This window comes from Danio rerio, chromosome 12, assembly GCF_052040795.2.
Source record: "Danio rerio strain M-AB ecotype USA chromosome 12, GRCz13ab, whole genome shotgun sequence".
In the NCBI taxonomy this organism is placed as follows: Eukaryota; Metazoa; Chordata; class Actinopteri; order Cypriniformes; family Danionidae; genus Danio; species Danio rerio.
The window spans coordinates 30,471,042-30,485,234 of NC_141032.1; the positions used below are offsets into that span (position 1 = coordinate 30,471,042).

The 14,193-nt window shown below is 32.8% G+C and overlaps 2 protein-coding genes across 5 annotated transcripts in view; one reads left to right on the top strand and one right to left on the bottom strand.

Moving 5' to 3' along the window:
• The window catches only part of uts2r1 (urotensin 2 receptor 1), a 63,980-nt gene extending 59,466 nt beyond the window's left edge, over positions 1 to 4,514 (top strand). The window contains exon 3 of the mRNA XM_087276478.1: positions 1,147 to 4,514. The gene's annotated coding sequence lies outside the window, so the exon portion shown is untranslated. The remainder of the gene's footprint in view (positions 1 to 1,146) is intronic.
• Positions 1 to 14,193, bottom strand: part of ogfod3 (2-oxoglutarate and iron dependent oxygenase domain containing 3) — a 242,509-nt gene that overhangs the window by 53,876 nt on the left and 174,440 nt on the right. The window lies entirely within an intron of this gene.

Genomic DNA, 14,193 nt, shown 5'->3' on the forward strand with positions numbered 1-14,193 from the left:
TATTATTACACTCAAATACTTATATTTGTACCTGTCTGATGTTTACATTATATATAACTACTGGGTTTGTAGATACATCAGATGTTGTGGACTTGAACACAATTTCCACTCCACAAGATTATTCATACCTTCCTGGTGCAATCTCGTAACTTCTACCTTGCTCAGTAAAGCTATTAATACTGTATTGTCTGCATACTTTAATATGAATTGATTAGATCTGTCTGCACTGCAGTCATATGTGCACACAGTGAAAAGCATAACTAACACAACCTTGGGGTTCTCCAACATTCATTTGTATTGCAGTTGTTAAAACTGTTTTCGGTTTAACTATCATAATTCTGTTTGCAAGAAAAGAAACATACCTCCTAATCAGATTTACTTCCAACTCGTTAAGTTTAGATACTAGAATATCAGCATGAAACATGTTAATACCATCAAGCAATATCTAACTGTGCACTCTTGAATTGTTTTAAAGAATATAAAGCTCATTGCTAGATTCTCATAGTTCACATAAAATCTTATGTAAACATAAATCAGTACCTCTGAAAATGCTAGTTTAATTGAAATATACAGTAGATTTCATATAAATTTTAAGAGAAAACCTCATCGAGCAACAACAATTATGTCTTTGAAGAACAGAAAAAAAAGAATTGAATAAAAACAAACTATGTTCTCTTTTTGTAACTCTAGATGTTACAAAGAAAAGATGAAATGAGAAAATCTTTCACTAGCAGTTTTCTGAATCTTTTTATACAGCCAGGTCTCTAAAACACTGAAAAGAGTAAAGTAAAGCAAACCATCCCTTAACTCACTGCATTAGAGTCCCAGAATCTTATAAACCAAAATTTTTAGGAATCACACCCTACAGGCACTGCATTCTAGTAATCGAGCACTACCGTAATAGGTAATATAGGAAAATGAAAGCTAGATAAAGCAGGAGTCTTGGCCCCAGTGTACTGCTTAATCAATTCCACATCGAGAGAAGAGCTTGCTCAGTCACACACTGTTCTCTCTCCCTTCTGTTCAAAACCTGAGCATATGGGAGAGCGGTCTGGGATAGCACGAACCGACAGACTAAGAGCATGCTTATCTGCCAAATCAGCTCCACACACTGTAGTTTAACTGGTTGTTTTGCTGCTGTTACAGGGAAAGAAGACTGTCTGGGGCAGGACAAGAGCAAAGCGAGCCAAGATGTCTGGTATCTCCCTCAAACAGAAGAGGGAGAGCAAAGGAGGACCAGAGCAGGCAAGAGAAGAAAAGCAAGTCATGGCACACAGAAGACTCCTATGTTAAGAGGCCAATTGGAGAGGATGGAGTTGCTCGCCTCACCTGTTGTTTCATTTCGATCCTCAATGACTTTTGAAAAACCAATTCCCGGTTGATCTGTTCCCTGTGCTGTAATCACCCTGAAAGCGGGTTGATTTATTTGACTTATTTATTTTCATATCATCCTTCAGACTCTGTCATCAAAGATGAAATTTCAGAGCATTACCAAGAGAAAAATGTGACAACTTTCATCTCTCCCAAGTGACTTACTATGATGAGAATCATTTCCTTCAAATAACTGCAATCAGAACCTATCCGAACATGACTCCTGCGAAAGATCACATCAAAAAAGAGGCGTATTTCCTAGAACAAAATGGCTTTCTTTCATATTTATGAAAGATTCTTGCTCTGTTTGATCTTGTGAGTCGCGTTTGACAGGAAGATATTCCATTTGATTTGTTTTTGATTCTCTGATGATCTTCATGGTAGGGTTCTAAGTGGCGATGCAGTCATATAAAGCCCTCAGGAACACTGTGGGAAGGACTTCTGAGTACACTTTTATTTTTCAGAGAGCTGTATTCCAATCCCCGGGCCTGTCAGACGGATTCTCTCTGACCAGCAAGGATTCTGTCTACTCCATCCTATTTTTGACAAGACCGGAGGATTTACGTTGACCTCGGACTGACCCGAGAGCTGTTTCTCCAACCTACAATGCAGAGGATGCTTGGCTTTGACTTTTAATGACTTTGACATTTATACTTCCCATACTGATAAGTCAGTGCCTGTCCAGATGGAAGGTCTGTATACATATAGGACATACAATAAACGCAATGCGCACAGTGTGAGCACTGCAGAAGGAAACTCATCATCTTGGCAACTTTAACTTCCTGACTCTAAAGGAATAGATTATTTATCTTAATGCACAATGGCAAAATGGCGCTTATTGTTGTTGGACTCAGTCTTGTTTTACACAAAAAATAAACAGGAAAGTACTGCCCAAATGTCGCTTTGGTATGCTGAATCTGAAAAATCTGAGAATTTTGTATAGAGAGCTGAAATATACTTGGTAACACGTTACAATAAAGTACAACTTTTTGACAATAGTTAACAAGTTGCATTAGGTATGTAACTCTTAAAAAAAAAAAAAAATCAGTAGTATTTTCTATCACGTACAATGTAAGTCACTGAGTGTCACCATCAACTGTTTAGTAAATAACATTTTTCAAAATATCTTCAATGTATTAAGCTGATGGAACTACTCTTTTAACATTATAGTTAACTATTTTGAACTAACATTGATCAATATCTGAAAAGTTTATATATCTTAATTTTAAGACAAAACATGTCATGTTGTATCTGCAAAAATAAAATTCACTATGTGAACTAACTTGAATATTCTTAACATAATTTCTAACTTAATAATAGGTAATAAATGCTGTAAACAAGAGACTGCTCAATGTAAGTTCATTTTAGTTAAAGCATAGACTTCATTCTAAAGAGATGATGATAATAAATAGAAACCATGCATACTTGTGCATTAACTAATGTTCATTGCACATTGTCAGATTGTAAAGTGTTACCAGGAACTTAATGTTTGTTTTGTATTTATATTAAATTTAGATGGGCAGATTACTTGTTGTAAATATTACAGATGTTATTTAATTTTTAATTTTGCCTTCATCTTTGTTTACACAACAGCTAAGGGCAATCAAAGATCAGGTGAAGAACACAAATATGTATTATACAAAATAATAAAGAATATATGAAGAAAGCCTTTTTGCACCTATTGCACAAAAAAAAATAAAATAAAATACATATACTCAATGGCCACTTTATTAGGTAAAGTCCAACTGCGAACTGTTCAACTGCTCGTTAACAAATATCCAGTGAGTGGCAGTTCTGTGGGCTCAAATGTCTTGTTTGAGGAGAGTGGGCCGACTAGTTCGAGCTGAAAGAAAGGCAACAGTAACACAAATAACCACTCGTTACAACCGAGATATGCAGAAGAGCATCTCTAAACGCAAAACAAGTTCAACCTTGAAGCGAAAGGGCTACAGCTGCAGAAGAGCATACTGGGCGGTCAGCAAAGAGCTGATACTCCGGTCAGCAAAGAACATGAAACTTAGGCTACAGTTCGCATAGGCTCATCAAAATTGGACAATAAAAAATTAGAAAAATGTTACCTAGTCAAATGTTTCTCGATTTCTGCTACGACATTCCAATGGCAGGGTCAGAATTTGGCATTAACAACATAAAAGCATGGATCCATCCTGCCTTGTATCAAAAGTTCAGGCTGGTGGTGTAATGGTCTGGGGGACATTTTATTGGCACACATTCTGCCCATAAGTACCAATTGAGCATTGTTCAGAGTACCAGTACCAGAGTATTGTTGCCGACCATGTCCATCCCTTTATGGCCACAGTGAACCCATCTTCTGATGGCTACTTTCAGCAGAATAACACACCATGTCATAAAGCACATTTCCTTAACATGACAATGAGTTTACTGTACTCAAACGGCCTCCACAGTCACCAGATCCCAATCCAATAGAGCACCTTTGGGATGTGGTAGAACAAAAGATTCGCTTTATAGATGCGCAGCCAACAAATCTGCAGCAACTACGTGATGCTATCATTTCAATATGGACCAAAATCTCTGAGGAATTTTCCAGTACCTTGTTGAATCTATGCTACAAAGGATTAAGGCAGTTCTGAAGGCAAAACTGGGTCCAACCTGATACTAATAAAGTGGCCGGTGAGTGTAAATATGATAAAATTAGTGTGGAAATCAGTAGAAGAAGCTTTCAATGAAGCAAAAGAATAGTTTCAAGGCTAAATTGTGTACCTCAAGAGAAAATGACTTGTTTCCAAATGACTAAAACAGCCATTTTTTTATCGACTTGCTTTGTAGCAAGGTAATTTTTTTCTTTCATAAGATTAATAATGGATGTGCTTTTGGAAATTTTTGCGCAAATACAAACAACTAGAGACAATTTAAATGAAGTGCAGGAATTCAAAAGCAATGCTTTCTTGAAGCTGTTTGATTGAGGCCTACACAGATATTTCCACATTTTCTCTCTGTGTCTTTGTTTTAATCGTGCTGTAGTGATGACATTTTTTCATATTTGTCATTTCTTAGTCTATGTGCAATTGCAACAATTCTCACTGTATTTAAAAGACTCAATGATGCTTGCTGAGCAATGTACCTTATATGCACTTAATAAACATGTTCAGTAAACAGTGGCACTACTTCTAACTTTACCTAATGTTTTTTTCATAATTATTTCTCATATATTTTTAAATGATTTTTAATGAAGGCAATACTTCTGGACAGGTAGTTTGCTGTCATTCTTTTTACATACAAAAGATACCCCATGCCTTAAAATTGCAAACCTGAATTAAAAGCTTTTGTTTTGTAAATATTTTTGCGCAGTGCACTGCCATTCAGATTTCACAGGAGACTTAATGAGCCAGATGTTTCAGCAGATGTTGTCATGAGAGGTTTAGAGGTTTGTTCAGTCTGGCCAGCTCAATGGAAATACTGCTGTGTTATCCAATGGTGTGATTTACTGTAACATTAGCAGTCCTTTCATTACTATTATGTCAATCTGTGAGTTTCACAACAAGGTCTCATTTTGCACTAATGTTTTAAATTAAAATCGTGTATGGCTAAACACAATGCAGAACAAAAACAGCCCAATTACATGCCCTCATAATGTGTTTATGGCAAACAATAAAGCCAATACATTTATAAATATGCAGTAAATTTGATACATCTCTAAGATTTGCTCTTTTTTCAGGGAAATTTCATTGTAATTCCATATCTTATTAATATACACCCACTCCCTCTTGTTTTCAAGTATTCTTTTCTCCATTTCCCTGGTTTGATTATTTAATTTAATAATCATCCAACACTGACATATATATGCAATTATTAATTCAAATTCTTTAGACACAAAAACCCTGTGGTAAGTAGAACAAACCCTTTGGAACCTGTGTGGAAGCTTCACATTTCAAGTTCGAAGCTATCTTTTTCCAATTAAGATAAGGTTAAATCACGTGTGAAATGCACATGAATGGTTTGAAGCACCAATCCAGGGCAGCCACTGCAAGAGCTGCAGTAGGTGCAGAGTGGACAAATAACACAGAAAATAAATAATAAAGAAAGAGGCAAGAAGCCTGCAAATATATATATATATATATATATATATATATATATATATATATATATATATATATATATATATATATATATATATATATATATATATATTTTTTTTTTTTTTTTTTTTTTTTTTTTTGCAAGTATATACATTTACCCAGTTTGTTTCCAGTAATTGACATTATTGTTTTGCTTGAGATCCATTTTTCTGTCTGTTATATAAAAAGGAAAGCTGTGTTCTGCTTTCCTGAAATATTCATTATCAATCACCCTGTCCAAAAATGTCCAAATTTGCATTTAAAGCATATATTGCATTGTTTGGGTATAATAGGCTATATAGACAGCTAATATTAGTTAGACCTGAAAGTACTTAGGACTTAGAAGTACTTTGACTTAGGACTTAGGAGTACTAACTACTTAGAAGTACTTAGGGTATAAAAGTACAACTCTTATGCATTCTGCCCAAATGTTCAACTAAATGTGAATCAAAATGTGGTAAATGGCAGAAAAAAACAGCTCTTTACAGCTCAAAATAGCCATGACAAGCAAAGCAGCTTAGACCTGAAAGTAACCAGCCAGGCAAAGCTAGTCAAGCTTGTGTTTAACTGGCCTACAAATACATATTTCTGCATGACCAGGTGAAAAAAAAGCAACGGTACTGTATGACTACTTCCCAATTACGCTTAGTATCATAGGATATGTAAACATTTACCTCATGGTAAAACATGTTTTAAAATATTGTTAGCAATTTTAAACATACTGTATAAATTAATGCTTGTCATATGCTAAAACATGCAAGCAACAAGCAAACTTATGCTGGCATAGTGATAAACATTGTAGCATTGTGCTAATTCAAGCTAGCTAAGCTCACAATGTTTATACAGTAAATATATGCTACAGTACATTGGAAATTCTGAATTCTGAGTTTATTATTTAAAAAAATATATATGAGAAACTAGTCGGAAAACTAGAATGGTAAAAAAGCTTATAGTTCTTTGTCTGTTTACACCCAGGAAAATTAGAAAAAAAATGGAAAATGCAAATAAAATAAGAAAGTAATGAGTTACAATTTTACTTTGACTTGTATTCCATTGCAGACAAGATGAACACAAAATATTTAATCTTTTGTTTGGTCAACTTCATTTCATTTATAAAAAAATACGTTTTTTTTTCCTGTCATTTAAACTTGCAACGCATTCCAAAATAATGTTGGGACAGGAGCAATTTAGGGCTAGTAATCAGGTAAATTTGTGCTTTGAAACAAGTGTCAACATGATTGTAATTATGATTTGGTACAAAAGCAGCATCTAAAAAAGGTCTAGTCCTTTAGGAGCAAAGATGGGCAGAGGATCGCCAGTTTGTCAACAAATACGTAAGAAAAATATTGAATTGTTTAAAAACAATTTTCCTCAAAGAAAGATAGGAAGACATTTGGATATTTTACCTTCAACAGTGCATAACATCATTAAAAGATTCAAGGAATCTGGAGGAATTTCAGTGCGTGAAGGACAAAGGCACAAATCTAAGCTGCACTAGAGTGATCTCAATCTCTCAAGTAGCACTGCATCAAGAAACATCATTTATCTATTAGTGATATCACATGGGCTAAGGACTACCTTGGCAAATCTTTGTCAAGTAATACATAATTGCATCCACAAATGCCATTGAAAATTGTACTGAGCCAAAAGGAAGCCCTATGTTAACAGTGTCCAAAGCACTGTCGACTTCTCTGGGCTCGGAGGCATCTGGTATGGACCATCCAATGGAAACTGTGGATGCATGATTCAGTATTGCATGTATTTTTTTGAGAAATGGATGCTGTGCACTCCGGATCAAAGAAGAAAAGATCATCTAGACCAGTGGTTCTCAAACTGTGTTTTTTTTTTTTTACTTTTTAGGTAACCTTTCATTTTGAACTTTTAAAAGAATATTTTAATTTAAACTTTTTATTTTTATTTGTTTGTTTGCTTTTACATATGACACAGTGCAGTGTTAATGTTCTCACTACTTATAATGTTTAAAATGGTTGACAATAATACATATTTTTTATAATTATTAATCTGCCTGATTTTTGAACTGTGCAGTGCTGTAGCTGCTTCATCGGGTCTACTACGCTATTGTATTTCAATACTGCTCATTATGGTGGTACTTGGAAAGACAATTCTTTTCTGAGGTGGTACTTGATGAAAAAAGTTTGAGAACTACTGATCTAGACTGTTACCAGCAACAAGTCCAAAAGTTAGGATATGTCATGGTATGGTGTTGTGTCAGTGCCCTTGGCAAAGGTAACGTCTGTGACAGCACTATTAATGCTGAACAGTACATAGAGATTTTGGTGCTCAATATACTGCCTTCTTTCCAGGCACACCCATCCATATTTTAAGAAGACATTGCAAAACCACATTCTGCACACATTACAAAGTCCTATCTGTGGAGAAAGAGGATACAGGTACTTAACTGGTCTACCTGTAGTCCCGCAGACAGGCCAGGCCAGTTTAAAAATAATGATAATAGTAATAAAAATAATAATAAAGAAATAAAATGTCATTATTATTATTATTATTATTATTATTATTATTATTATTATTATTATTATTATTATTATTATTGTTATTATTAATGACGATAATAATAATAATAACAACAACAAATACTCGGTTACAAGCTCATGAAAAAAGAAAGTCTTCTAACAACAAAACATGTTGTACTGAAACAAAGTAATGTACCATGTGCACATTCCTAATCTGTCTCTTGTCAGATCACTTAGCAGAGACTAGACATTTAGCCCTCTCCTAGGACATTTGGTAAATTAGCTCATTATTATAAGTTATTATTTAACTTCAATAAGAATAAAAATGAGGGAATTAATCTGTCTGGCTAGCACAATGTAACACAGCATGTTTCCTAACTCAAATTTATTACACTGCTGTTTAATTTCAAAGTGGCGGATCTCAGGACACTGAATGAAACTGAATTAAGGTAGCTCACTAATGTTTCATTTCACAATCCAAAGTGCTTTTAACATGTAACATGATGACATGTTCTGAACACCTAACTTGATTAAAATGTTAAGACATACAACAAGGAGTGAATTAAAAGTGCAGTTGTGAATTCTCAGTTTCTTTGGCTTAACAATTTATAATTATGTGTTTGAAAACAATTACATTATGGTTTGTTCTGAAAACTAATGATTAAATTTCTTACAACCCTGAAAAGCTGAAAAGCCTGATTTTCAATCACAACAAAAGAAAGAATTTTTTATTTTGACAAACTGTTATTTTTATCTAAAGAGAATAAATGACGTTATATTAAATTTTAATTCTGAATAAACATTACCAGACCTTGGTAGAATAAATCTTGATACACATAGTAAATCCAGTACATGATCAATTTAAGGTGAAGTAAATAAAATTCAAATGTCTTTCTGAGAAATATTTCCTGGGTATCTCTTGTTTAAAATATAAAGAAATAGCTGAAGATAGAGTCAGAATTATTAGCCCCCCTTTAAATTTATTATTTGAATTTATTTATTTATTTGTATTTTTTTATATTTCCCCAAAGATGTTTAACAGAGCCAGGAAATTTTCACACTATGTCTGATAATATTTTTTATTCTGGAGAAAGTCTTATTTGTTTTATTTCGGCAAGAATAAAAGCAGCTTTAAATTTTTTTATAACCATTTTATGGTCAATGTTACTAGCCCCTTTAAGCTATGCATTTTTTCAGTAGTCCAGAACAAACTACGGTTACACAATAACTTGCATAAGTAACCTATCCTGCCTAGTTAACCTAATTAGCCTATAGGTAAGCTTTTAAATGTCACTTTAAGGTGTATAGAAGTGTCTTGAAAAATATCTTGCAAAATATTATTTACTGTCATCATGACAAAGATAAAAGAAAACAGTTATTTGAAATAAGGTATTAAAACTATTATTTTAAGAAATGTGTTAAAAAAATATCCCTGTTAAACAGAAATTGCATAAAAAATACAGGAGGGCTACTAATTCTGACTTTAAATGTATATGCTATATGTATGCTTTTTAAGGGGTGGGGGGGTGGGGGGGTTTCGACCACCCCTAGGTGACAAATTTTTAATTTTACTGATAGCATTTGAGACTATAATACACAGCTGTCTATAATTCATGTTCTTTGCATGACACAGTATAGTGACATTATAGACATAAGATCCTTTGATTATCCTGGCAAAATAAGCAAACACATAACAACAAAATTTTTATATTAACCTTGATGAAAAATGGTCTAAAGGTCTTCACAAACATCCTAGCAAGCAATTAATACAGTACTTTATACAGTACAGTCATTTTAATAATGCAAGGAATTCAAAGCAAACAATCAGGGGTATGTACCAGAATTCCAACTACACTTGAATATTTCACATGAAAATTGTGTCTATTTTAATATTTTGTTATGTAATGCAATGTTATTTACCTAAAAAGTTGTGAGATATGGTTTGTGTGTTCATTTTCTTACTCAATATAAAAGTCAAATCTGTTCATTAAATGTAATCTTTTTTTTTTTTTTTTTTTTTTTGGCATTTAGCTAACATATAATTTGCCTTTCTCAGTCCCATCACTTGTGTAATTACTTTTCTACTGTGGAATTGTGGATCTGAACTGATGTAAGAATGAGAAATACTTTATCTTAAATTCTAAATGAATGAATCATTTCATCCAAGTTTTGTTGCCTGGCTTCTTTCATAACCTCAGCCAGCAAGAGCCATCTACTCTCTTAAGGAGTAAACTTAAATAACAAACTGTTTCATCCAGCTTAAACCTGTCTAAAACTCTAAGAAGAGCAATTACTCATGCCAATTTGAGACAAGCTGCAAAAACAACATTATGCTTATCTCACAACTTTGAATTTGCCTGTAGGCTTCTGCCCCAAAAAATAATTAGGAAACAATAGCAAGGAGACGAAAACAATTCTTTAACGAATTTAAGTATGAAGCAGCATAGAAAAAAAGTCTTCCCGTAAGGAAAAAGCCTCAGCTCTCAAATTGCATTGCATCTATTTACTGAGATCTAATTATTATGGTGCCTATAGAATAGTTATATTGATGCAAATTCTCTATGAAATATCAACTGTTTACTTTTATGACTCTTTCAAGTTTGCCACATCAGCCTTCTGCCTTTAATCCTCTTAACGGTGGGATGCTTCAAACACATATAATTCAGAAAAAAAGGCAATAAAGCAAATAAATTATTACATTACCTCTATTTACTCTTTAGAATCATCTACATCTACTGTATACAGCTAGGAGGAAAAAAGATAGATCCCTTAAAAGTTCTCAATTTCTCTGGATTTACTAGATTTATTAGGCATGAGTTTGAATAAATTTCTCATGTTTGCTTATTCTATATATTCCGTTTTCTTATATTTTATAAAATACTCACTTATAAGTATTATTATAATAATTTGAGAAGTTTCAAGTAAAAATATTTTAATTTAGAACTTATTTATTTAATTATTTAGTTATTTATTTTAGAAGTTACAGTAAAATGGAAATCCAAAGAAACTTTTAAAGATGTAACTTTTATTTTTTCAAAATTTGTACATTATTATTTTTCATACAAATTTATTTTTGTCATTATTGGTACAGTGCACGATTTAATATTATCAAGTTATTTTTAGATCATAACTATTAATATTGTTTTTTGTATTGTACCTGAGAAACTCTTGTAATCTTAATAAATATTAACACATCTGAATTATAATTTAAAGTTATTTAAAGTTATTCAAAATGAATACAATTTAGATTTAAAGTGTTTAATTTGTATATATATATATATATATATATATATATATATATATATATATATATATATATATATATATATATATATATATATATATATATATATATATATATATAAACGCTATATGAGCACAGTGTTAAATTAAATCAGAGAATCAAATAATTTCCCTGTTTGAAGGGTTGAAATAGTTTCTCTATTTGGACATTACAGTTTGTTTTTAATAACTATTACGTATTTATTTTATTTAGAAAGTTTTATATATCACTTTAGTCCAGTTAAATGGGATATTTATTGTTATTCACATATGGATTGTGTCTGTATTCTCCCCAAAAGTGCATGTGTGGGGGAGGATTACAAAGTGTCAGCTTTCATCACCATCATGGATACATAATTAAATTGTAAGAGACTGATTGAATGAATGATGTGCTCGTGTGCTAGCAAAATCACTGAAATGAAGTGTGACCGGATGACCTCAGCTAGTTCATGAATACTGAACACCTCAACCACATCTTCAAAGGGTCCCACACCTTTGCAATGACTTTCATGCAGCTGAATTAAAATAAATAAATAAATCTAGTTGATTAGCCCTCACTAGGTCACACTGTTGGATTCATTTGATGAAAAAAACAACTGCACTGAATTGATACCGAAGATACAAATGAAACTGCTTTATAGTTGCATGTATAAAAGATGCACTCAACACTGACATTTGTTAAAGACAAAAGTTCACAAAAGAAAGTAGAAAACAAAATATGTAAATGCATTTAGCGTGCAAAACTATTATTCTACAGAGTCCATATCCTTTAGCAGAGAGCTGACTTTGAATGAATAAATTAATGAAATCAATTCTGCTCAATGCATTACTTGTCTCAATTGCTGCCAGACAAATGTCACTTTAAATCACTTAGTCATGCACCTTATAAGCAGAGGATGATTTACCTTTTTGCAACCTTCAACAAATAAAAAAGGATTAATGCAAGTAATTAAAAATGGATTGATACAATAGTACAGTTTGCTAAATATCAGCACAAGGACATGACATTGTATTTAATGTTCACTTTTCAGAAAATGCATTTCTATAAGCTACAGAGATCTGAAGGGATTTTTCTATGGTGATATAAATATATGCAATTTTGTTATTTAAAAATAAGAAGAAAAGCTATACATTAAAATACCTAAAGCAGTATTACTTAGTAATCTTTTATAACTTTTGTCACACGCAATTTAAATGACGCATGGGAATAAAATCACAGTCTGAATGGAAAAGAGCCTGTGGAATGGCACAAAGGCAAGTTCCATTCACACAAAAGTGCTGTTATTTCGAGAGTCCGCTCCAGACAGCTGATGTTAATATAATGTTCTTGAATATGAGCATTTTCATTTAACTATGCCTAAGATGAAAGTTGTTGAAAATGTACAAGAACTACTTATTATTTTGTGACTATTATTGTAGTAATAATGTCATTAAATAACATAAAACTGTGAAGCAAATACTTTCATCAAGAAGCATAGAAATACTTTACAGCTATATGCAACGTTTTGTTTGAAAAATATATTTAAACATAAAATAATTATGCATTTGAGTGTTTCTTCAATTTGGCGCACTTTTATGTTATGGAGGTTGATTTTAGTTCAAAGCAAAGTTTAATTGCATAACTGTTAATATTAAATTAAATCAAGATATAAACATTTTATGATTGTTCATTGTTATATTTGTTTTACTATAACATTTTACCTCTTGCGTCCTATTTTGGGTTTTTTTGTCTGGATTTAAGGTTGCAAAAGTAAAAAGTAATTCAAAAGTATTATTTTAAAGAAAACACGTTGATTTTTGCCGGCAGCTAGCTCTCTGAAACTTTCACATGGTCACCCACTGAAGCTAAGCAGGACTGCGACTGGTCAGTAACTGGATGGGAGACCACATGGGAAAGCTAGGTTGCTGCCGGAAGTTGTGTTAGTGAGGCCATCAGGTGGCGCTCAACCTGCAGTCTTTGTGGGTCCTAACGCCCCATAATAGTGAAGGGGACACTATACTGGTCAGTCACCAAGTCTTTTGGATGAGACAAAAAAACACAGTCTCGACTCTCAAAAGGTTATTCATAAAACACTGTTAAACGTGATTAAAATAATTGTATATGTTGTCTGTGTTATAATAAACCCCTCCAAAAAAAGAGGCGCTTTTTTTTGTAAACATTTGAAAGAGTACCTTTTAGGTTCTGTGTAGTCTAAGGTGCTGTAATGAATATTGTTGGTTCCCGCACATGACAGTAATCATATGAAAAAAAGACAAATGTCTCTATCATTCATTCATCCATTCATTTTTTTTTTCAGCTTAGTGTCTTTATTAATTCGGGGTCGCCACAGCGGAATAAACCGCCAACTTATCCAGCATATGTTTTACACAGCGGATGCCCTTCCAGCTGCAACCCATCTCTGGAAAATATCCATACACACTCATTCACACTCATGCACTATGAACAATTTATCCTTATCTCTATCATATCTATGCAAAAGTTATTCGATTCCAACTGTTGAGAGAACTGAACAACTTATGAGGATACTGGGCCACTACAGACTTTTTAAAATTTAAATAATGTGGAAGTAAATTACTTCAAAAACCCATTACAAGGTATGCAGAGTTCATTATTCAACTCTTTTATTACCCTTATACTAGTCTTTACATCTTAAAATTGACATTGAATGCCTATTTTATGAGTTGATTTGATTCTTTAGGGTCTAAATGAAAAGTCTTTAACTTAAGTTGGTTAAATTTCTCAATACTGCACAGTGAGCTTTTCACTTCATATGCCTTTAAATGCTAATGAATCCCAACCACTTTGTGGCTGCAGTATTATTTAATTTGACAGTATTTGAAGCTTGGTTCACATCATAATGAAAACATGTGAGATTGTGTCATGCATATACAGTATGCATGCATGTTTACATTTATTCATTTCCCTTCAGCTTAGTCCCTTATCTATCAGGGGT